The following is a 15,114-nucleotide window of genomic DNA, read 5'->3' as shown; positions in this document are numbered from 1 at the left end:
GATGGCTTAGAGGCAGTTGGATAGACGTGTAGAAGTGGGCAAAAAGTATGGGAATTTTTCTATTGCTTGTTAATGCCCACCAGACGCCAGCCAGTGGCAGATCAGGTGAACAGGATGACTCATCCAGTAGATGCAGCCATCCTTTGTTTTTGTCTACCCTAGTATGTTGTCTTTGGCTACCAAAATATACTCGTGAACCGGGTAGACATGGTTGCAGAGACAAAAGGCATATGTTCTTCTAGTTATTGTTGCTGAATGTGCAACTTGTCAGCAGCAGAGACCCTTGCTGTAATATGATGGTGAACCCCTAATGTACTACTATCCCTCAAAGAGATCAACAAACCACTTAGTGGCAAGTTATTTACATTGGACACTTTCTGGCATGAAGAGGGCAATGATTTGTCATGACTAGGATTTACATATATTTCCAGGTATGGATTTTTTTTCCTGCCTGGAGTTCCTCAGGTTCCCTGCTATCCAGCATCTCACAGAATATCTGATTTATCTACATGAGATCTGGCCAAATATTTCTTTGAACCAAGGGACCGACCTTACTGCAAAGGAGATGTAGCAGTGGATAAATGACCAGGGGGTCCTATCATAACACACATTCCATCATCTAGGAGCTGTGGGCTGATAAAGCTTTGTAATATTCTTTTGGAGGCATAGTTTAGGCATCAGCTTGGAAGTGGTATCCTCTGAGTCTGGGCCACTGTCCTTCAGGATGCAGCATATACTTTGTGATGGTTAATTTTATGTGTCAATTTGTCTAGGCCATGGTGTCCAGATATTTGGTCAAACGTTATTCTGGGATGTTTCCGTGAGGGTGTTTTTGGATGAGATTAAAATTTATTTATTTATTTATTTATTTTTTTTCAACGTTTATTTATTTTTGGGACAGAGAGAGACAGAGCATGAACGGGGGAGGGTCAGAGACAGAGGGAGACACAGAATCGGAAACAGGCTCCAGGCTCTGAGCCATCAGCCCAGAGCCTGACGCGGGGCTCGAACTCACGGACTGCGAGATCGTGACCTGGCTGAAGTCGGACGCTTAACCGACTGCGCCACCCAGGCGCCCCTGAGATTAAAATTTAAATTGGTGAATTTTGAGTAAAACAGACTGCCTTCCATAATGTAGGTGAGCCTCATCCAATCAGTTGAAGGCCTGAGTACAAGTCAGCTCTTTGAAAGATTCTAGAGCAATAAACCACATTAGACCATTTCTGTCTGAGTGGCTATATCCTTTTTTGAATCACAGAGCGCTTTAAAAATCTGATGAAAGTGTTAGATGTTCTCACTACTAAATTGTATATATGAATCATACACAGTTTATTTTGCGTATGAATTCAGGATGGATACTAAGAGAAATCCCTTATTAATCTTACAGGTTAAAAACTCTTTTCTGTATCTTCCTTCAGTAAAGGAAGGTACTGGTTTTGTTGTGGAAGCCGAAATAGCCACAAGAAGTCAACAGATGGAATTAGTTAACACTGTAGTATCAAGGTTTGGACTAAGACATAAGCCTCCTCCCTAATCATTCTATTTATCTTCCAGAAGATGTGGAAGATATATAAGATATCAAATGTGCCAGAAATATTTTATTTTATTTGACTTTACAAGTAGTCACTAAGAAGCCTAAACGGCATCAGGTTTACCATCAATGGAATGCTTCTAGTTTGTTTAGTTCCAGAACAATTTTCTTATCCAGCAAGTCCAATCCTAAATGTCATTCAGGGAAGAAGTTCTTTTTTTTTTTTTATTAAAAAAAATTTTTTTTAACGTTTATTCATTGTTTGAGAGGTAGAGTGTGAGCGGGGGAGGGGCAGAGACAGAGGGAGACGCAGAATCCGAAGCAAGCTCCAGGCTCTGAACCGAGAGCACAAAGCCCGACGCAGGGCTCGAACTTGGGGCTCAAACTCATAAACCGTGAGATCATGACCTGAGCCGAAATCAGACACTTCACCGACTGAGCCGCTCAGGCGCCCCTCAAGAAAGAAGTTCTTAAGCATCCAATATCTGAAAATATTCCGTATTGGCTATCATAATATTCTCTTACTTTCCTTTTTCCATATTTGACACTAGCAATTGTATTACTGGTTGATTCACCAGTACAATTTAAGTTCAATCAGGGGCAAAACCATGCTTACCCTACATATTGCTGCATCCCTAGTATATTGTACAGTGCCATACATAAGTTAGGAGCTAAAAAATATGTGTTAAATGAATGAATAACACATTTACAGAGTTCATGGTAAGACTCAAGCTTACATAATTTTCTTGAATGAGTACTTAGGAAAGATATCTGGGCCATTAATTGTGTTTGTAATAAATTCTTTTCTTGAGGATGATGAAGATGTTAATGTCAGCTGCCTTTGCAGCTGCTGGGTGGTAAGCTGAAGTGAGTTGACCAGAAGAAATAAAAGGACACGCTAAAGCATAGCCTCACACAATATCCTTTAATCTCCGACTGTTGGGAAGACCAGCCATGGATAAACTTGTCTGTGTGCCAGGATCTCAAGGGAGCTGGCAAACTGTGAGCAAAGTCAGCTTTTGAAGAAAGAAAGGCAAAGTCATGGATAGCAACAGATATTGCAAACCGTGGTCACAGTTGCTAATGAGAGGATGGGCCTGATGTGGTGATAGAGCACAAAGCTCTGTTCTTCTCTCACAGGTGTCCAACTAAGTTTTCCAGCTAGTCTTTCCAGCTAGTCTTTCCAACTAGTCTTTCCAACTAGTTTTGGGAAACAGGCCTGTCAACACTATTAACTTCCAGAAGGAAAGACCACAATGTCATAGGTACTCATTTCTATTTTCTTATACAGCTCTAGTTTATCCAGAAAGACATAGAGACATTTATTGCAATTATTATTAATAGCTTTCTCCCCAATACTTTTACATTTATTTTATATAAGTGGAAAGTCCATACCATGTAAACAAAACTTTTTTTTTCACATGTCTTATGTTACATGGTAAGTCACAGTTTATTATTTGTCGGAATGTTCATCTTAAGCATTAGGACACATGCATATTTCTTGCTATTTAAATTTTAAACAGAACAAAGCCTCAAAAAAAAAATTTAAACACATGCTTATAAAGCCCATCCTACACTTTTTTAACCAAGTAAGTACCAATAATCTTATGAACACACATACATAAAGAAAAGAAAAAGAGAAAGAGAGAGACTTGGCCTAGCATTTCTTGTTCCATTTTACTCTGACTTGATCATTTCCCTGGCCCACATACAGGGCTGAAAACTGGTGGTTTATTCTATCTGAGGTTAAGCTGATGGCTTTTATTTCCTGCTTTAACCACAACCAAGGTATCCAAAGAGTATGTTTTGAAGGACTTGTTTTTTTTTTTTTAAACTCTGTGTCTTGTTTGTAGCTCTGTGTCTCAGTCACATGGGGTATGGAGGAGGCTGGGCAAAATCTGGGCACCTTCAGTGCAGAGAACCGCCTTCCATGAAGCCACATTTACAGGAAAGAGGTGTTATTTTCAGGAAAGAGGTGGTGAATTCTCAAGATAATCTTGTTTGTGAGATACAAGTATTTCTAGGACATTGTCACAGCCAGCTTCATGCCATAATCAGCCGCAGAGTTGGAGTATACTGGAAACTACTAAGCTATGGGCAAAGATTGAATTAGGTGTGAAGGTAAGCTGGGCTGCTCTCTATTGTGTAGTTAAAAACAAAAAGTGGGCACAGAGAGAGTACTTGTTCTGCCCTTTCTTCACCCACTGCATTTTCATTTCCCCTTCCACTACCCCAGAGGTCTAATAATGGGCTCTAACATCTCGTATTCAACAGAGTTTTAAAAATCCACGTGGAGTACAAAATTGTAGTAGGAATTTGGGATTTGCTTTTCTTTCGGGTTTAATGGGACTTACTAGGTTCAGCATCCTTTGTAATATGTTCCTTAAACCACAGGTTCATGAAGGCAAATTCTCTTGCGGGGGAGAGTGGCTCTGCAAGTTGATTAGCACCACTGCCTGCTTCCTACCTCTCTTCTGCTCAGGTATTAGTTGTTCAGACAGCTGTGCTCCTGCTCTGCTCCCCAAGTCCCTCGCTCCATTTTCATGTGAGCCAGTGATGCAAAGTCCCCAGCTTGGCCTGTCAGAACTTGATAGCTCTGTAAACATTGAAGTCTTTGTTGCCATAACACCAGGAAAAATAATATGGGATCCTGCATATAAATATAGTGGAGGCTTTGGGAAATGGGAGCATTTCTAAATGCTCTTGAAGCTCTGTCATGGCATAATCTCTTGTAAATAAATGTCAACGTAGTCGCTGAATGCAGACTGGATTTTTGCCTGCCTATGGTGCTCAGCCTTCTAGACAATAGTTATGCTAAGGGATTATCTTTTAACATAGTGCAGTTATCTCCTTTGTTTGTTTTCCTTTTTCATTATTCACATAAGCCAAGGGAAATGAAAAGCATCTTATTTCAGGCAAAAGGGCCTGTGAATGATTAACTCTGGTTCCATGCATTGGGACTTTGCATAGCAACCCCTTGGCTTGCAACTAGAGAAAGACTCAAGGCAGCAACAGCAGCCCAGGGACCTGAGACTAACATTCTCAAATGGAGGTGGTGAGGAACGGATTAAGTCTAAGCATTGTGTTTATGAGTAGAATGCTCTGTAGCTGGCTCATTTAATTTTGAACTGGTTTTATTGCACTTTTCTTGGTGAAGGTGTGTTTTGCTGACCTTTACTTTCACGTTTACTCTTACTTTTGGAGTACACTTGAGGAGCTAAATGAAACTTGGCCGTGATTAGGGCTTAATCTGGTTTATGCTACCATATTGTATGTTTTCTCCCTAACACTATCCAAACCTGGACTGACATTGGATAAATTTTACATTAAAAGAAGGAATTAATGTAATGGCCTTAAGTTTTAACTTTAGCTCAACAAAATTTTTGTTGGTAAATTTTGGCACTCTCATGATTGTATATAGTACAAAGCATTATATGAACGGAAGAGAAGCAAATGGTATGATTATATGGTTCCTATTAAAAGGATATGGGTATGTAAAGGACCCAGATTATGCAATATGAGGGATGAAATCAAGAACAATTCCATATCTTTTATGGACATTTGGTGCTTAAGCATTTATATAACAAGGTCTATTTTCATGGCAAACAAGACCTGAATTAAAAGACTCAGAAGAAATTGAACTGTAGGCTAAGGACAGAAGAAACATTGGAGAATTTTGGAAAATGCATATAGTTATAACGGAGCCAAAATATTTAGGATACTTAAATTTAGACTGCAAGTCGATCCAGATGTTTATTTATTAACGTTAATAATGTTTCCAGTCTTGTTATAGAATACCAAATCCCGGGGGGTTCCACTTCTGAGTTTAAAAACAAATGCATGGTCTTTATTCTTTTCCAGTTCTGTTTTAATTTTAGGGGTTTTCTATAGCCATGATTTTCCCGTAAAATGTTTGCAAAATCTTGAGTAGCTCCTGATGCTTAGCAGAAAGTCTGAGTGAAACATTGGGTCTAGCTAAGCTTTCTCCTTTCTGCATTTCTCTTCTTGCTTCCATGGCAATAAAGAAAGAAACTTGGCATGAGAATATAATCTGTTCCTGCCTGTTTCTCATCTGAAGTCGTAAACCTCTGCCATCCCACCCAAGACTAGAATTTCAGCTGGCATGAAACAGCTGTCTGCTTACAGGTTTATTCCGGTAGTAACCAAAGACAAAACTATTTTAATTGAAGGCCCTAGGCTGTTCTCCAAACCCTCATAATCTTTGGGTCACTCCCAAGAGGAAACCATTGAGGAAAAGGCACATGTTACATCCTTTCTTATAGTTTTGACACACTGTATGTTTATGAAGTTGAGAGCATTTTACCTTTTAATTTTTCTAGGTAGGATGCCGTAGAGAAAAGGAAAAGGTCACAAATTCAAAGGTCCTAGGGCTCAGGCACACCAGCTATGTCAGTGGAGGGTAGGCAGTGGTGTATGGGAAGAGTGTCCTGTCCAAAGGGGGTCTGCCGCTTAGCTGTCCTCCTAGTTGTCATGCGGGAATGTGAAAGCCTGGTGTGACCAGATATTCTGGTTTGCTAGTCGAAGTTCCCAGTCCTGATTTTATGTGAATTTTGTATAGTTTTAAATTTTGGCAAGTCATTTGAAGTAAAGCCAAATGTGAAGGTCAGTTGAAACATGGCCGATTCTTGAATGTTCGGGACTGACAGTATCCAACCCCCAGGCTTTGCTCCTGATCCACTGCAGGTAGACTTTGCATTTCTCAGCTTCTTAGGTTCTAAAACTGTCAGGTGACTAATTTATTTACTCATTTCACTTTTTATTCTAGGTAGTACTGCATAAAGGAAAGAACACAAGTTTTGGAGGCAGGGAGATGTGGATTTTACTAGTTCCAGATTTTTACCAAATTGTTACCTGCACCACTTTAATCTCTTGAAGCCTCTCTTACAACATGTGGAAATGAAAACCTAGTTTACAGGGTGTTTGGAGGATTAAATAAACTGCTATACACATATAAAATGCTATGCCTGGCCCATAGGTGCTCTTTGCATGGCTGTTACTTTTCTGATCATTACCAGCAGGCGATCCACTTTCGAAGACACAGGCCTTCATCCAAATGAGTTTCTCTCAGAACAGGGAGAAGGTAGTCTCTGAAGGTCTAACATGGTATGCAATACAAATAAATTATATCAAGAGTCATCTCTAAGGCCTTAAAGAATTTGAGAATTTTAGAAGCAGAAACGACTTTGAGGAATAGTAACTTCAACAGCTAGAAGTGAATGGAATCATCAGTTTTATGCTCAACATTAATATTTGGAACCATGGCAAATGAATACTTTCACTGAAATGCAGTATAACATGTTAAGAACATGACTTGTAATGAGAATAAAACCAAAGACTATACCTGGAACAATGCTGTGAAGTAAAAGAATGTACATTAACTTTTTTCCTCCAATTTCTGTGGGATTATTTACTTGGAAATGAATGGATGAATGTCACTGGATATCCCCTTATTTTGCATCCAGGCAGGTTTGCTATTATGGAGATTTCTTCTCTTTTAGCTGTCAGTCCATTATCTATGTGTGATGATGGCAAGAGGCTACTCAACCAATTGGGGTGTATAAAAATTGAGTTTGAAAAGAAAACTGATATTTTCTCCTTGCTTTCTGTTCAAAATTAGGTGCAAGTTAAAGCTTCAGCATTCAAAGGAAGAAGCTTCCTTCATTTCTTTTCCTGGAACAGCTGTAAGTAATAATAAAACAAAACAAAACAAAACATTCAGTCTTACATAGTTCAGTGGTAAAAACAAAACAGAGTGGTCATGTAATATGGTTCAATGTATCTGGTGTCTTTCACATGACATATCCTCTTGTTTGATAAGGGCTCTGTAGCAGCATGATAGGCAGTGGTGTCGTTGTGTGATGGATTATTTGAAGTGTTTATCTATGAGCCCATGATATATTTACTGACAAAACTCTCTTATTGCCAAAACTTAATGGCATATGGTCCTGGTCATATGGGAATCTCAAAGACTCTTGCTGACATTTAAGAGTTGTAAAGAATAATAATGACATTGGACATCTACCATGAGAGAGGAATTATGTGAGATGCTTAATGGACTTTGTTTATATTCCTCATCACCCTTTATGTAGATCTCTATCTCCATTTTATAGAGGGGTAAATTGAGTCTCAGGCATAAAGGACGTTCCTCTGGCCACATAGATGGTTAGATGAGGCTACAATTAAACCAGGTTTGCTGCTCTATGCTGTCTACCCCCTACTTCCTCAAGTATTTTATGGAGTAACTGGTCCCACTTTTGGGAAATCTGTCATCTAGAAACCATCAGCAATGTCAGAACCCCCAGCGATCTAATAGCCACCCCAGAAATAGAAAAAATTCACTTGGCATGTGTTACAGGGACAATTACTGAAGGTCTCTTGCTGTTTCTTAGAAAAGAAAGCAGTTCTCTCTCTTTTACTTACTGAATTAACAGCAAAGAAAGAAATTGAAAAAAAAAATGGGGGTGAAAAGGTGTACACTAATGAAATATTGGGCCTGATAAAAGCATAAAGAAACTAGCCCTTCCTCTCTTTTTCTTTTATTATCATAGACTCAGTCTCCTAAAATGAATGAAGGGCTACTAAGGTGGACTGTAGAAACTGTCAAGGACTAACCGTGACTGACATTCTATGGACAACAGTGGTTGTTTAGTAAATGTGCATGAGCAAGTGAGGTCCTTGGTAATTTTCTTTGCTTTCATTCTTTCTGGAGACCCTTTCCTCCAAATATTTTTTTCAATCCTGGTTCAGCCATCCCCACCTTCAGGAGACTGTTAGATGTTCAATAAGTCAAAGGGCCATTCTGGATGTTGAAAGAAATCCTCATACATCCCAGGAGATAAATTAGCATGACAAGCCAGAGTGTGAAAATTGAGCCTGATGACACCTTTTTTTCCTTTGGCAAAGGGTATTATATTGTTTATTTACATGCCCAGCAAATTAGAACATTAGGATGGGAGTCCACAGGAGTGGGGAAAAACATGCAAAGGGCAGTTCTTTGAAGAGAGGCAACATGAAGGCAAAGCAAAATCACAGAAGGCCAATCTTCTCACTTACATTTGTTCACAGAGATGAAATTCCAGGCTCCTTACCTTCATTGTGGCTATTGATATCACTATCTCAAGAATCATTTAGATTAGTGGTTCTGAGTTCCTAAGGAGTTTCTGAATCTGAGGCCCTGGAGAGAAGAACAGGCAGAGGTAGAGCTTTTTTATATGGAATGTTCTATGGATAGCTCTGATGTGCAACCCAGGTTAGACAGCCGACTGAGACTCTCACTCCACTCTCACTCCAGAGTTCCAGAATTGGTCTGTTTGTTATTTATTCCAAGTGAAGATGCATGACTACACTATGTTTACATCAGGTACCCAGTTCACAAGAATGAATGTACAGCAAAGAGATTCTCAAAAAAAAAAAAAAAGTATCAAAGTATACTTCCTTTCAACACACTGTGATTTATGAATTAGATATGATAAAATGGAAATAGAAGCTTTAAAGAACACATGTAATTAAGGTCGAAAGAATATTAGTATAGTCAGATCCCTGATCTGAATTCAGGGGTGGCAGTTGGTTGAAAGTTCACTATGCTAATGTGCCTGGTTTGACCCTGATGATTTTTCACCCAAGAGATGTTGGCTCAGTTGTGAAGAAGCCTGAAGCTTTTTGTTAAAATACAAATTTGAGAGAGAGGGAGGGAGAGAGAAGAGAAGGAGGAGCTCTAGTATGATCTGATGGAAAGCGAATGTATCTCTACTGAAAAGAAGAGGAGAGAAGGTCACAAGGAACTATCAATGAACCAGTAAATGTGGGATACTCCTGAAGTGCTGAGGGCATCTGATCAGAGGACAATTAAGACCAAAGGCTGAGAAGTGACCTTAAGGTCAAGGTAGAAGAGGACCCAACAATTTCAGGGAGGTATGGCCTGTAGCAAGAAGTGAAAATAGAAGAAGCCAGTGAAAATACTGACTCCCAGAATCAGGGCTGGGAGGGTTGCCTGTGACAAGAAATGGTGTAAACACAGAGAGGGCTTAGCCAAGATTAAGGCTGCAAACCTCTGCCAGCCAAAGAACATGGAACTATATACTTGTAACCTCACTCTTCTGGATATCATTTGTATCTGAACAGTCTTTTTTATTGTAGTAAAAGCAGTTGTACCCTTGAAAAGACTGTGTGTGCTAGATCCCATAGACATACTGGGTACGGTGAATGGCCAGAGTTGAAGGAGAGGGCAAAGTTCAGAGAGGCATGGTTTTTGTAAGAGAAAAACCACCTCTCTTAAAGAGTTGTTTGGTGACTGCTGGAAATTATGCAAGAGAAGGAGTACCTGGAAGCCTGACTAAGAGAACCATGTATTGGGAGCAGGCAACCTGCATACTAGACCAGCAGATTCAAGGGCTTAGAGGACAGAAATAAGAGGGCACGCTAGTGAAATTTGAGGAAGAAACTTGAGAGAACTTGATGGAGAGAATTCCTAATAGAAGGCTTAAGTAACTCAAGAGCAAGGGCAGATTACCAACAAAAATCAGGAAGAGGAGCATGAAGAATAGAAACAGAATTCAGAAAGCACTTTGGAGAAGGGAAAGCTGAGTGTGGGGCTTAATGCCCAGAAACACACAAAAGACTAATCAGAGACCCCATTGAAAAGAAAACTCAGGGACATGCTGGCTGAGGTGGTGATCCTGAGCTGCTCAGACCTGAAGTGAAATGGAAGGGTTGGGGCCAAATGGGTAAAGATCCCATACTACTCCCTCTGGGATCTCAGAGTGAAATGCCAGCTTGAATCTAGAGAAGAAGGGAGGTGAGACCAGATGGAGAGCTACAAAGAGGAGCCTTTTGGGGACATAAAATATAAGTAGCGCGAGAGAGCCTCTTGTGGAACTTTCTGAATACTCAAGACCATTGCCGATTAGGGACTATTTTGCAACTCAGATTTCCTCACGAAATAGAAAGGTTATATCCATGTTTGGTTATCTGCCTGTGATGGACTGTAGAGAAGGGGTAATACTTAAGGATATCAGAAAGCAGTAAACGGCTATCACTCAAAGGATCTAATTCCTGGAAAAGAAACCTGATCCTTACTGGCCATGAGATGATCATGTTAATTAACTCAAGTTTAGTGTAGAGGGAGAACCATAATAGAGAAGTCTTTTCTATGGAGTTATGGTCTTGACAATAAGACTATTTTAAGTGAATTGGTTAAAGAGTATAAGAAATTGCATAATCATTAAAGAAAGAGAATCTGTTTAATTTCATTTAAGGATATAACATAAAATACTTTTTAAAAAGTAGTGTGAAATACCCAGAAGTAATATTTGAATTGCTGGGGTTTTCCAGTGGAAAGAGGAGTTTATATTGAAAATGTGAACTTCATAAAGTGAAGAAAAATTGCTTGGAACCATTTATTGTTACAGGCAGGCACACTTTGTCAAAGATGGTATATCCTGAGCAAGAAGAATTTATGGTAATTTTTTAAATGTTTATTTTTGAGAGAGAGAGAGAGAGAAAGAGAGAGAGCATGAGCGGGGGGGTGGGGTGGGGGTGGGGGGGAAGGGCAGAGAGAGAGAGGGAGACAGAGAATCCAAAATAGGCTCCAGGCTCTGAGCTGTCAGCACAGATCCCAACGTGGGGCTCTGGCCCATGAACCGTGAGATTATGACTTGAGCTGAAGCCAGACGCTTAATTGACTGAGCCACACAGGCACCCCAACTTTATGGTAATTTGAATCAAGAGGACACTGTGTCTTGTTCATAAGGGGTGCTCAAAATGTATTGGTTGAATGGATAAAATAAAAACATGTTACGGAACTAAACAAATTGATGAGTAAATGAAAGACATAGTTGTATATTCCAATATCCCATTTGGGAAGTCTTTTTCCAAGATGGGTTATTGGCCCTTCCACAGGCTCCCATACTACAGGCACATCCCCTATCTTATCCAAAGGTATGCTGTGCTCTTCTACTAAACATTAAGCTATTTAAGGGCAGGACTAATTCTTATTCTTCATGATAACTGCAGCACTGAACATAGGAGACATTCAAGAACCAGTTGTATAAATGAATATTACTCGAAAGAGTGCTAGCTTAACACAAATGTTAACTTAGCATTATACATGGAAGAGTAAAAGAAGTACTTTTAAAGAAATACTTGAATAATATCTAGGAAGTCCATTATGGAGATATAAGACAGGAGCAGCTGGACAACTTGGACAGTATTATTGCTATAATTTGAACATATATTTAGATTGGAAAATAGATTGTCATGATGCAGAGAGAAGGATTCCTCCCCTGGAAATGAAAGCTAAAGAATTGAGAATGGAGACATGCTTTTTACTGAAAACCCAGTAGGAGAATGTCCTTCCCATCTCCCTACCCCCCAAATTATCCAGATTCTCAGATTAAACATAGATTATTTCTTGAAAAAATTTTCCCAGAGGAAAACCAGCATCTATCTCCCCCTACTGGTGTCATGTTAAGAGTGATTTCTGACTTTTTTTTTTCTTTTAACTAAGAAGTGTTTTAGTTAAGATGAATATTTTCATTTGTTATTTGGGAAAAAAAAAAAAAAAAAACAACAACTGTCATACTTAATATAAAGTTTAAGCATCCTGCCATAGAGGTTTGTGTTGCAATGAGCTTTTACTAAGATCTAGAGTATAAATTGTTTTATCACAGATGAGGGATGGTTAAATAGTGTTGCTAGTTCATCTGCAATTAACAGATTTATATCACAGGATTATCATTGGCTGGCACAATAAAATTTTAAAAAACTTTTTATTATAGGAAAGTTCAAACATACACAAAAAGAGAGAGAAAAATGCGATGAGTTCCCATGTGCCCATTATTGAGTTTCAGCAAACAAGTCAGAGCCAAGCTTATTTCATTTATTACTTCTCTGAGGTCCCACATCCAGATCATTTTAAAGTACAGTACAAGCAATCACTTCATCTGTAAATATTTCAGTAAGTACCTAAAAGGTAAAGATGCTTCAAATATCCCCATAACACCATTTTTATGCCTATCCAAAATTAGTGATAGTTCTACCAGCAAATATCCAGTCAGTGTTCAAATTTCCACAATTGTTTTAAAATTGTAATTATTTATTTCACAATTTGGAACAGGCATTTTATAAGGGCTATTGATTATAATTATTTCATATGTTCCTTAAATCTCATGGAATTTATGAGATTTAAGATTCTTCCATCATTTTTTTTGGGGGGGGGTAACAAAACAGCAACATTTGTTCTGAATAGTGTTCCACAATCTGGAATTTGCTGACTGGATCCCCATGGTGTTGTGTAACACATTCCTCTGTCCCCTGTATTTCCTGTAAATTGGTAGTTAGATCCAGAGGCTTAATTTTATTCAGGTTTGATTTATTTTTTTGGCGAGGTGCTGTTGTGTACTTCTATCACACAATGTCTGGCAGCAATCAAAGTTCACTGTATGGAGTAGACTTTCTACAGCAGCACTTTCCAATAGAAATTTCTATGGTGATGGCCATGTTCTATATTAGTACTATGTATGTTCTGTAACTGTACTTATTGTTTTATATCTATTCTGTATCTTCATACGGTAGTCACTAGTCATGTGTGGCTCTTAAATGTGGTAGGGTGCTTGAGAAACTACATTTTTAATTTTTAAAATTCTAATTACTTTAAATTTAAATGTGAATAGCCATGTGTGACTAGTGACTACCCTATAGGGTAGTATAACTATAGACTCATTAATTCATTAAAGGCTGCTGAAAGATAACATGATTATTCTATTATTTTTAGAAATTTGTTGGAATATTTTTGTAAAGAGAATAAGATCAAGTGTGTTGCTACATGAGGTTCAGACCTTACAGAAAAGGTTGAAAAATTGTTTATTCTTCTCCTGTATTTATCAGTTGTCAAAATGATGAGTTGCAATAAATAAATACTAATTTGAACTACTCTCTATAACCTTGAACTGTACATTAGGGGAGTTACACCTATGATAGAGCTTTCAATTGGGCCTTGCTTACAGACAGGGGGACTAAGAGAGTGTTCTCAAAAGTTCTAAATCTCAAATCCCCTCCAACCCGCACATTTCTCCCACCTGCTGAACCTCCCTAAACTAGGCCTCAGTGCTCATGCTTACTGACTTCTGTGTGGACCAGCTGCACAGCAATGGCCTGTGACACAGTGCCGCTGCAGGGCAAGGAGAGCCGGCTCTGGACAGAAGCAAAACCAGGGAATCAGCCATTTCTAAGGCGTCAAGAAAGGACTTGCCTTCTAAGAGAGGCTAGAAATTCACCTTAACATGTACTTGAAACTAGTTTTACCTTTCTGAGCAGGCTACTGTTAGAGAACTAAGCAGTAGGTGGAAACTGAGGTGCCCCAGGCTGCACTGCCTAACACTCAAAGGCTTGGCTACGAAAAGGAATGGCCAGACTAAGCACAGTGCAGTCATACCAAGAGGGCAAGAAAACCAAGAACTGGCTGCTGATTTGTCAGTCTTTCCTAATAATTTTTTTTCCATCTATTACCAGTCTGCCTATGGAGATGTCTTTCTTAGTTTTTTTATAGTATTAGGTTGCTTGTGAAATTTGTATGTTTAAAATAAAACGTAATATCTATTAGATATTAAAACTGCTTGTGGCTAAAAATTGCAATAGCTTATTATGTGTCCATTACATATTTTCCTAATGTTTTATTTTTAGTTTTTCTTAGAGTCTTGAAGGGTTGGGTTTCAGGTAAGCTGAGTGAGGCACTCATCTCAGGGACAAAATTTAAGGGGGTTTCAAAAACCTCAGTAATGATGATAAATGCTATTTTAAAGCAATAGTTAAAATAATCAAGATTAATGCAAAAAACCCCTACATGATAAACACTGTATGAAAATTTTAAGTAAAGGCAGATCTGGTCCTGCCCTTGAACAACTCTGCCTCACTTGCCTCACCCTAGTCCTGGCCCTCCAATAAAACTTTATTTAAAAATCAGGCAGCTAGGGGCGCCTGGGTGCCTCAGTTGGTTAAGCGTCTGACTCTTGGTTTTGGCTCAGGACATGGTCTCATGGTTTGTGAGTTTGAGCCCTTCATCAGGCCCTGGACTGGCAGCATGGAGCCTGCTTGGGATTCTCTCTCTCCTTCTCTCTCTGCCCCTTCCCTGCTTGCTCTCTTTCTCTCTCAATAAATAAAATTAAAAAAAACAATCAGGAAGCTACTCTGCGGGGTATAGTTTGTTCATTTTTAGAAATATTATACTGAACTATTACTTATCTTTATTATTGCATTTTTTGGCACTCTCTTATATTTTGCATCCTACTTTTGACCCTGTTTTTGAGCTAAACTTAAGAGTTGACTAAATTCCATTTCATCACTTTTACAGGTAAGGGTTACATGAATGTCTATGAGCAGCCCAAGGTTGAACAGGTAAGAGATAATGGGGTTGAGATTTATAATGGTTTTGTGTTCTCTATCTCCCCATTTACATTTTTGAGGATATGATTCTTGACTCATATTAATTTCTTTTTTGTGATATAGTGCTGTGTGTCGAGTAGCCTCCATCACCCTTAAACTTGCTGTTGTTCTGTTTGCTGAATTCC

At 38.9% G+C, this 15,114-nt stretch overlaps 1 long non-coding RNA gene across 1 annotated transcript in view; it reads left to right on the top strand.

The window, feature by feature from the left end:
* The first annotated feature begins 1,085 nt into the window (after positions 1 to 1,085).
* LOC147581779 (uncharacterized) overlaps positions 1,086 to 15,114 on the top strand; it is a 107,287-nt gene continuing 93,258 nt past the window's right edge. Inside the window, exons 1-2 of the long non-coding RNA XR_015250242.1 lie at positions 1,086 to 7,233; positions 14,898 to 14,941. This is a non-coding gene — a long non-coding RNA (uncharacterized LOC147581779). The remainder of the gene's footprint in view (positions 7,234 to 14,897; positions 14,942 to 15,114) is intronic.

The sequence above is a fragment of the Puma concolor genome, chromosome B1, assembly GCF_028749965.1.
Source record: "Puma concolor isolate L17-30 chromosome B1, mPumCon1.1.hap2, whole genome shotgun sequence".
In the NCBI taxonomy this organism is placed as follows: domain Eukaryota; kingdom Metazoa; phylum Chordata; class Mammalia; order Carnivora; family Felidae; genus Puma; species Puma concolor.
This window is presented reverse-complemented; position numbering and strand designations above follow the sequence as displayed.